Consider the following 9906-nt stretch of genomic DNA (forward strand, 5'->3'; position numbering starts at 1 on the left):
ATATTTGCGGTATAATATCGGCTCGCACGTGTGCCCACAATTGGAAAAATCATGGAAAATTCAAATTATACAAAAAAATTACTAAATTATATATCACAACAATCAATAACGTGCGCTCAAAAAAGTAGCTGTCAAAAAAATTGTTAGGCAAGAGGTTAAATATACTAATGAATACAAATTTAATGAAGTGAAGGGTCAAATATCACAGGTGGAGAAAAAATGAGAGAAAAAGGAAGAAAGAATAAGATAGAGACACAATTTCAAATGAACATTAATTTTTTGACTACGGTGGACTTTGAAATGCATTATCCGATGTAATTTATCGAGAACGGTGAAATTTACGCGAGGTATGCATTTCCGAGAGATTGCTGTATATTTCAGTAATAATGAAAACGCTATATTCCATTATATTAAAACAACGTTGTTTCTTTGTATTCCGTGTTAAATTGTTACCGTACATATTTAAAGTTTAACAGCAGAAAAGCTTTGGGGCAGCTTTATGTGTCTACAGTGTCGCAAGCGCATAATTTCTAAGCACCTTTAGGCGCCCACAGTAGTTAAAGGGTCAACACGTGCATTATTCATTCGCGATTAGTAATGCTGTAGAAATACCCATAAATAAGATTGCCCTTTCTACAAGAAATGAATTGAAAACGTACTTCGTATATCCTTACATTGGTTGCCTTGAATAAATTGGACTCGATGAAGGAATTTTCATGAAATTTCCCCAAGAAATTATCTCGCTTAAATTTCACGAACGACGTATTACTGGCACAGCACAAACTTCACCATCCGATAACCTATTAATTCCCGAATCATCTGTTTAATTCACTTCGATGCATTACCCGGCTGTTTCTACCAACATTCCCCGTTTATCGGTCAAAACGCACCTACTCGGTTATTATCCGCTCGAAATCGAAGCAGTCACATCAATTATTCTCACGGAACGATTTGACATAACCTCCAAACAATATTATTCATGGGTAGCCCTTCGCGTGCAACTACCAACTTCCTTACTCGAGGCTAATAAAATCACAGGGGAAAGACAGCTTCGTGGATCAGTCAGCGAAAGAATTAACTAACTACGTCAAACTACGATGCAAAACGAGGCTAAATACGCTGTTTTACCAGGGGTTGCGGCCATCGAACCACCCCCTAGTTCGACTGCGGTTTTCTACCTCCCGACCTGCTCCTTCCTCTCGCACCGCCCTTCGGAACCATCTTTCTGCGTGGGAGCTTCCACCCCCGTGGTGCATGCGCGTCACGGCCGGAAAAAAGGGCGAGAAAATCGTGTATGAGAAACTTTTAGCGAATTGCAAAGGCACTGCGTACCCGGTCCGAAAGCGAGCCTCGCGGATTCGTGGCGCTTCCACCGCCATTCGCGGTCACGTTCAGAACTACTGCTTCTGTCGGTAATAGCGGAAATTATAGAATAGAATAAAATAATCGATCGATTGAGACTTTTAGAAACGACAAAATGAATCATGAATGATAAAATCGACGTATTACGCAGTATTTTCTTCTGTTTTACGTTATTCGGAGTATAAAACTTCTTTAATAATTCACGTAATAAGTCATTTCCAATGTTATCGATTTAGCGGAGAATGAGGTTATAATACGAATTATGGTTGGAATTGAGATTGCTGGTTACAAAATTACTAAATATATTATGTTTATACGTAACTTTTAACTTTGCGTTGCTTTTCAAAGACAGGGTTTCAAAAAATTATGGTAATTAGTAGATTTCACCGAGTTGCTATGATTATTTCGTAACTGAGATCCTGGCCTTTAGACCCAGGATTAATTACATTCATTGCATATATTTCGATACTCGGATTGCTGCTAATGAGAATATAAAATACCAATTCTTCTTGAGCCGTAGGAACAGTTTGATCAATGATCTACCTATTTCCTTATAAATTGAATTAGATAAACAAAATAATTAAACAAATTTGTTGCTTTATTTAAATCATTTTAATTATTTTTCTAAATAATTTGCAAATATTCTTCATTATATTATTAAATTTTATTTACAATTCCTCTAGTAATTTAATTATCGTTTATTAACTATTTTTCTCAAAGGATTCTATTCATTTTATTAATTATTTTATAGACTTATTTCATTAAATATTTTTTGAAATAATTTTCACGTTAGTATAATTGTTTAATATCTTTTTTAATTATTTTGAATTAATCTGTTTAATTTAACAATTTTCTTCGCAAGTATGATAAAATGGAACAAATTAAGTGTCCGACCGCTCGTTTTCGCACAATATCGCATACATTTGTTTATTCGAATCCGACCAAAGTTCGTACGTCCGAGTATCCGCAAGATCGCGAGTGTACCTCGAAGAAACCTCAAGAAAATTGGTGAAGTGGCAATCAGTGTGGACATTATCACGTTGGAGTTAGAACGAGGAAGGAACATCGCAATGCTGATGAGAGTATAAGAGAACATCGCAAATGCCAATGACAGGATGAGAAAAGGACATCGCAAATGCCAATGACAGGACGAGAAAAGAACATCGCAAATGCCGATGACAAGATAAGGTCTCCAGTGAATTCCAAGCTGCTCTGTGCTGATCTACGATCGGTGAGTCGCATGATTTTTGGTTCCTCCGGTCACCCATCATGTCGTAGGACGAGTGGTCCAAAGCGGCACGGGTGACTGGTTGTATTTTATCATCTTCGTAACGAGCATAGTGATCACGATTGCAAATGCACCAACGTGCAATAGCAATCGTGCAACGTATACTTGTATTGCGTATTTCTTAGCTCAGGCTAGGGCTTTCTTCTACGTCCTGTCTCGGAATTTTCATTGAATGAATTCAATGGAAATTTAGAAACGTTTCACTTCGTGAGTTTTCACTCCACGCTATTTTCATGGAGTTCAAAATTCAAAAGATAGCATTCCTCTGAGTATACTTTCCAAAATCAAAGTAACAATATAGAATGCTTTGAAATTCTTCGAGAGGTTTGCTTTGATTTTGGAACTGCTCTAACTTATTAATATTTTTCGTTTTCTCTTCTCCTTTTGTTAAAATCGAATCGATTCTTATCTTCAATTCTTCTACTATTTGGCTCCTATTCAAATTCACTTTCTAGTTAACGCATGCTTGCTTAATTCCGATATTCAATTCCGTCGAGTCTTCTAAAAAAGTGGAGTCTCTTCAACGCCTTAGCTATTTCTAATCGTGGTTTTTAGTTAGGATTTTCAGCAAACATGAAGAGGACTGGTACAGAATTGGTGTACAGTAGGTGAAATTTAATATGGCTGCGTCCACGACTTTTTATGTAATATATTTTTGTTACTATAGTGTTTTTATATAATATTTTTATCTCGTTGCTAACTTTTTGTCATCGTTACACGATCTTTTTCCTTTCAATCTTGCAGGTTGTTCATTGAAATTAAAATTCCATAATAAAATGGCTGAAAATCATAGACCCATGCAATAGAGGTTAGTTTCAGGCCCTTCAGGCTAGGGTCTAATTGCTCAGCTACCTCCACGGTGTGAAACCTGGAAGTTAGGATCGTTTTTCAAAGATCTATTTGTTGGATCTAAATGGTTGAAAATGAATTTTATTTGGGAACCCAGAAAAATTCTGAATAAGTTCATCTTGGAGAAACGGTACCAAGCTTGGTACTCTGTACTAGCGGAATTTAGTTAATTATAGGATTAAATAACGTAGAAATATGCAGTTCCTTATTTCGTTTATATTTACAAAATATCCTGTCCATATCTCGTTTATAATTTCGTACAAAAATTTAATTTTAATTTCTGGTGCCATATTGAATCGGTAACGTTGAGATCTACGCAGAAATGGTAAGCGGGCTTACTGCAGCGACGCTATGCGGTGAAAGAATTCATTAAATGTTATATCTATTCTATTTTTTCTCTATTCCCTTGTATAAATACATCCTCGGTGATGAAATTACGCAGCAATTGATTTCTCAAAGTTGATAAGGCAGTTTTCTGCAATTCTTGGAAAGCGATACGCGTATCAAAAAAATACTATAGTAATCCATATTTTAACAATACATTTCCTTCATAAATCATGGATAAAATTTATGAATGAACCGTACGAGGTACATTTAAAATACTAATTCTTCTACAGTGGAGATTACAGGTCAATATATTGCAAATTTAAATACTCCCTTAAGCATCCCTTTAAACAGGGAAGATGGTGGTGATCGATTTCTACTGGAATTCAGGGAATGAACCCTATCGAATACTTTTCTGTCGCAAATTTAAATTTATTTGAATAAATTGAATAATTTAAATAAATTTTTCATAATTTCTAACCATTTTAACAATTCGTTCGTCAACGATATCTGACTCGACTGTTATGTTAATTAATTAAGTATACAGGAGTTGCACGTCTGTGAAATAGAAAAGTGTCGCATATTAAACGCGATAATACCGTTGAAACGGCCATTGACACTCGTAATATGGTCTAGACGAGAGCATCGAAAAACCTTATTCTTTCACATCACGCTTATGACTCAGTTATCTGGATTATTCACTCTCCTAATACCTCGTTGTCCTTAACCAGCCACCGGGAATCCGTTTTCATCGTAATTTTGTAATAATTTCATGCTCCGATAGCACGCATAGCGACCAAACAACGATAATAACTCCCATCACCCGTCTCTGTTACATCAATTTTCGCTTCAACGACGCGAAACCTGGTCGAAATTACTTTTTTAAACGCTACAATCTTTCCCCAAACACGCACGAATCCGTTCTTCAAACTCAAACATGGCGGTTGCCTGAATTACCAATTTATAAATCGAAACTAAATATTTTCAGTGAGATATCTGTTGAAAAGAGAACGTAGTTTAAGAGAAACTATAGAATTCGAAATTGGTGATTAATGTATTTTCTATTTGTTTATTAATATTGAATAGGATATAAAATTTCTGCTGTATAATCTGTGTAAATTAATATTCTGTTTATATCGATAGAAATAATTATTTTATTTAATCAATATTAGCAATATTAGGATATTAGATGGAAGAAGATTTGGATGGATGAAAATTATATATACTTGGAGTCTCTGGTAAAGGATACATTCATTGCTACGATATCGAACAGAGACGCCTTGACATTGTTTGCAGTTTCGTTTTCATGATATTGCAACTGTTTCCAGTGATAAATGATTCTCGTTGGACTCGGAGCAAACAGACTGTCGTGTCTTGGCCCTGGTTTCTTGTGTATCAAGGGTATTTTTACGGGGAACAGAATATATCAAAGTCGGTGGTACATTCGCAAAGAAAGCAAAGAGAAAAAGAGAGAGAAAAAGAAAAAGAAAATGATTCCGGAACGCTCATTCAGCTAATATGAAGTATCGAAAGGAATTATTTAAGATGGCAATTACCTAAGATTCTTTTAATAATTGAACAATGAACAACACAAGGATATAAATATTTGTATGATATTTATTTCTAATTATTTAATACAAATTGGGCAATGGAAAATATTATATAATATTTATTTATATTTATTGAATAAAAATTAGAAAATAGAAAATATTATATAATATTTATTTAAAATTACTGAATAAAATTAGAAAATGGAAAATATTATATAACATTTATTTAAAATTACTGAATAAAATTGGAAAATAAATTAATTCCAAGGAAATGTTCCAGAAGACTTGCCATTCGCTATTTACTTCATTCAATTCATAATATATAATTGCAATTATAATTCGGAAAATAAATATGCAATTCGTGCATATAGTATAAAATTGATAAAATAAATGTACAATTCACACATATAATATACAGTTTATAAAGTGAAAGCGCAATACCACTATAATTCTATTCAGAATTTTAAACGAGTCGTGATTAATTCTAATATTCTAATTCTAATTATAAATATTCTTATTTATTTATTCTTATTATTCCTACTTATTCTTATTAATGTTGTTTATTCTTATTATTTCTTATAAATATTCTTATAAATATTCTATTCTAATTCTTCCATCGAAGGTAAAGGATTTTTGTAATGCACAGTCTGCTTGGAGTCCATTATTTTACGTAATTTGATCAATTCGTGACACGTCGGTTCAGTTTATTCCGATCCCAATAAATCGGCGAAAAAGACGATAAAGTGAATGTCAGATAAGAATCGACAAGGGAATCGTGCGAATTTATTGATTCGAAATTAATCCCTTATTTTCTCTTCGAACGAGGTACTCAGAGTATCGACAGATGATCCTCGAGATTCGTTCGCGTTATCGATAATCGATCCAGAATTTTTTCGTTGAACTATCAATCATTCGCCATGATCCTTATCTTTACGCTCGAAATATTCGGCTTGGAAGAGAAATTATGTACACTCCTCATCATCCCGATCGGAATTAGTATTTAACGATACTGTTGGTAGTATGGTACCGACGATCAAATAATCCAGGAAGATCAAGAAATTCTGTATTTTCGTCAGAATCTTCCAAAACGTCGAAATTTCCGATAAGATTCGTAAAATGGTTCCTCGTGTTTGTTTAAACGCGTTTGTATAAACGAAATTGGCATAACTGGCCGTCGAGGTTGATCATTGTGCAACCGGGCTCGTAGAACTATATATAAAAAAAAAAATTGTATCTTTGATATTGAAAAGAATTAAAAACACGGTTCAATAATCAAACACATATCTGATTTACATAACGCGTTACGTGTATATCTAGACGCATTTGAATGCAAATCGAGATGTCACATTCGCGATAATGAACAGTTCGTAGAATGGTAAATTTAACGAAGATCTCGGAGAGTATTTGATTCAATTATTAAACAAATATAGAAATTTATAAAATTTTATTTTTATTTTAGTTTTATTTATCGTATTATCAACGTCCATCGTGTCAGTTTGGCAGAAAATAATTTCGGTATTTTCAGTGCAATATATTTTCCTTAAAATAAAAAAGAGATTTATCGAATTTTATTGGTCTGCAATTAAATCAAATTACTTTTTGCCATCTTCGGGTGAAAAGTAGTTGCACAATTCTAATTAAATTAAAAACGTCTAATAATATAATTGTTCAATATTTGATTTGTTTCATTGAATAATTATACCTTTTTTATTTAACGAATTAATTATTTTCGCCTTAAAATAAAAAGTAGATTTATCGAATTTTATTGGTCTGCAATTAAATCAAATTACTTTTTGCCATCTTCGGGTGAAAAGTAGTTGCACAATTCTAATTAAATTAAAAACGTTTAATAATATAATTGTTCAATATTTGATTTGTTTCATTGAATAATTATACCTTTTTTATTTAATGAATTAATTTTCGTCACTGTTGTTAGTAGCATCGAAGCTCTTTACATCGATTAAATTTTATCTATTTATAGATTACATCTATTTTGAATAGATTAAATAACGAAGACAAATAAAATAAATAATTATGAAATAAATAAACAATCGTTAGTCTTTCTTTTTATATAATAATAGTGAGGAAAATAAACTTATCATGAACGAAGGGAAGTAAAAACCTTTTATTATACCTTTTACCATTACAAATTACAATTCTAATTAAATTAAAAACGTTTAATAATATAATTGTTCAATATTTGATTTATTTCATCGAATAATTAAACCTTTTTTATTTAATGAATGAATTTTCGTCACTGTTGTTAGTAGCATCGAAACTCTTTAAATCGATTAAATTTTATCTATTTACTGATTACATCTATTTTGAATAGATTAAATTAGGAAAATAAATAAAATAAATAATTACGAAATAAATAAACAATCGTTTGTCTCTCTTTTTATATAATAATAGCGACGAAAATAAACCTGTCATGAACGAACGGAAGTAAAAACCTCGCGAAATATTAAATACCATCACAAGAGAATATAATTACGAGATAAACAGACGAGCGTTTGTATTTCCATTTACTGCATCGATGTCTATTATAATCGTCGACGAAGAGAGATTTATCACGAGCGAGGGAAACGTCGCGAAATGGACATTTGGCGTGCGGAAATGGCACTTAACAGGCTCGACGTTGCTTCGTTTTCTCGTTATTCACACTTGGCTGATTTTTTCCAACGGGGCTAGGATTTCGCGTGTGCGAAACGCGCTCGTCACGTCGTTTCTCGTGAACCCTTTGCGCAATTCCAATATCTCGGTGTAATATTCTCGGTGTATTCGTAACAGGCAATTACCAGGCGTTCGCGCCTATCTGTTCGCAATTTTATCGCTTATCAATTTTATTGTATCACGCCTCGACGTTCTGCGGAATTTTGCAATTTAAATAATCGCCGCGTCACCGATAGCACCTCGAAATTTGATCTCTTCTCGAGCAGATTACGCGAAAGCCTTGTTCCAAATCGGCCGGAAACACTTACCAGAGACCATCCTAAATTCGCCATAGAGAAATAAACAGAGCTTTCGCTGTTTCGAGGTGTATCCCCGACTAAATCGAGAATGAAAAGGCACTGTCCTTAAGTTCGAGCCTTCTACGAAATTAGAAACGCGGAATTTTCGAACGCTATTCTTCTTCTCTTCGAAGAAATTTGGGAAGCATCGATTCTCCATTCGAGAACTCGAGAATCTCAAATTAGGATATTTTATGATTTAGGTATTCGTTTATTAAATTACTTATTTATCCCACGTCGTTTAATTCTTCTTAATTACGTCCCTGACTTGTTTCTAACCGCTCGAGAAATGCATACAGCTTGCGTGCAACACCGTGCGCTTTGAACCATAATTACGCGACGTACTTAAAGCGCGTGTATACACGCTTTTCGCTTTAATAAAAATTGCTACGACCGTGTTCCGGGAACAACACCTTTAATCCCACCGGCATTTTCAAAATTGCTATTTTAATTAATCAACCTTCACGTGTACGATCCAATTGTACGTATAGAATTAAAACAGGGATACAGACAAGAGAACAAAAAGAAGAACAAAAATAACTATCATAATTTACACCAGTCGCACAAAAATAAAGGTACGAAGAAGAGAAAAAGTATAAAATTTGGAAGATCGATATTAATTAATATATCAAACTTAATGTAATGTAACAGTGTGCGAGGTATCGATATCAAATAATTCTACGATTCTATTATTATACGATTCCTTATTTACTGCTCAAAAAAGTATCGTCATTTTGTTAGTAGAGAATTTTTGATTTTCTACTCTTCTTTACCCAAAAAGTCGTCCAGTGCAAAGGATTAATTATACCAAAACAAGTTAACAGTGCGAAGAGGAGAAAAGTATGTGTACAAATACATAAAATAAAAGTGAGATTGGAGAATGTATACTAATTTCTACTAATTATATATTATAATGAATGCACTTCGCTAATTACATACGAGTACAATGAAAACAAGGACGCAGCTAATGTTTGCAAAACAAGAACACAAAAGACAAAAGCTTCGTGCATAGATATTTATGCATGTACATACGTAATAAATGAATATGTTAAAAAATTTTTCCTTCTAATCAATTTGTTTAGTGGTTACAAGCACTTGTTCCACAACAACCATGCTGTAAGAATACTTTTGTCCAGCACTGTATATAATACCGTCTCACGTGTCGTTTTAACGTTACCTGTTTTACATCGTATATTTCTGCATATCTCGTACTGTATTCCTATTTTCTCCTCTACACAGATTTACACAGTTTAACGAATAAATAAATAAATAATAGACAATGTGAACTCACACACGTGCCACGGATTATACACACATGATCACGTAGAAAATAACATGGAAGAACAGATGGAAGAGAGAAAAAGAATTGCTCGAAATGGAATATAAAATAAAATAATCGAAATCATTTTTTTTTTTTACTCACTTCACGAATTTTACAATCATTTCCTCAAGTGAGAATTATAAGTAAAAATGATAGCGTTATGCGGGGCATGAAAAGCAAATACGTAAATCGTTAATTACT

The sequence above is a fragment of the Eufriesea mexicana genome, unplaced genomic scaffold (genome assembly GCF_001483705.2).
Source record: "Eufriesea mexicana isolate 0111107269 unplaced genomic scaffold, ASM148370v2 scaffold2119, whole genome shotgun sequence".
NCBI classification, from domain to species: domain Eukaryota; kingdom Metazoa; phylum Arthropoda; class Insecta; order Hymenoptera; family Apidae; genus Eufriesea; species Eufriesea mexicana.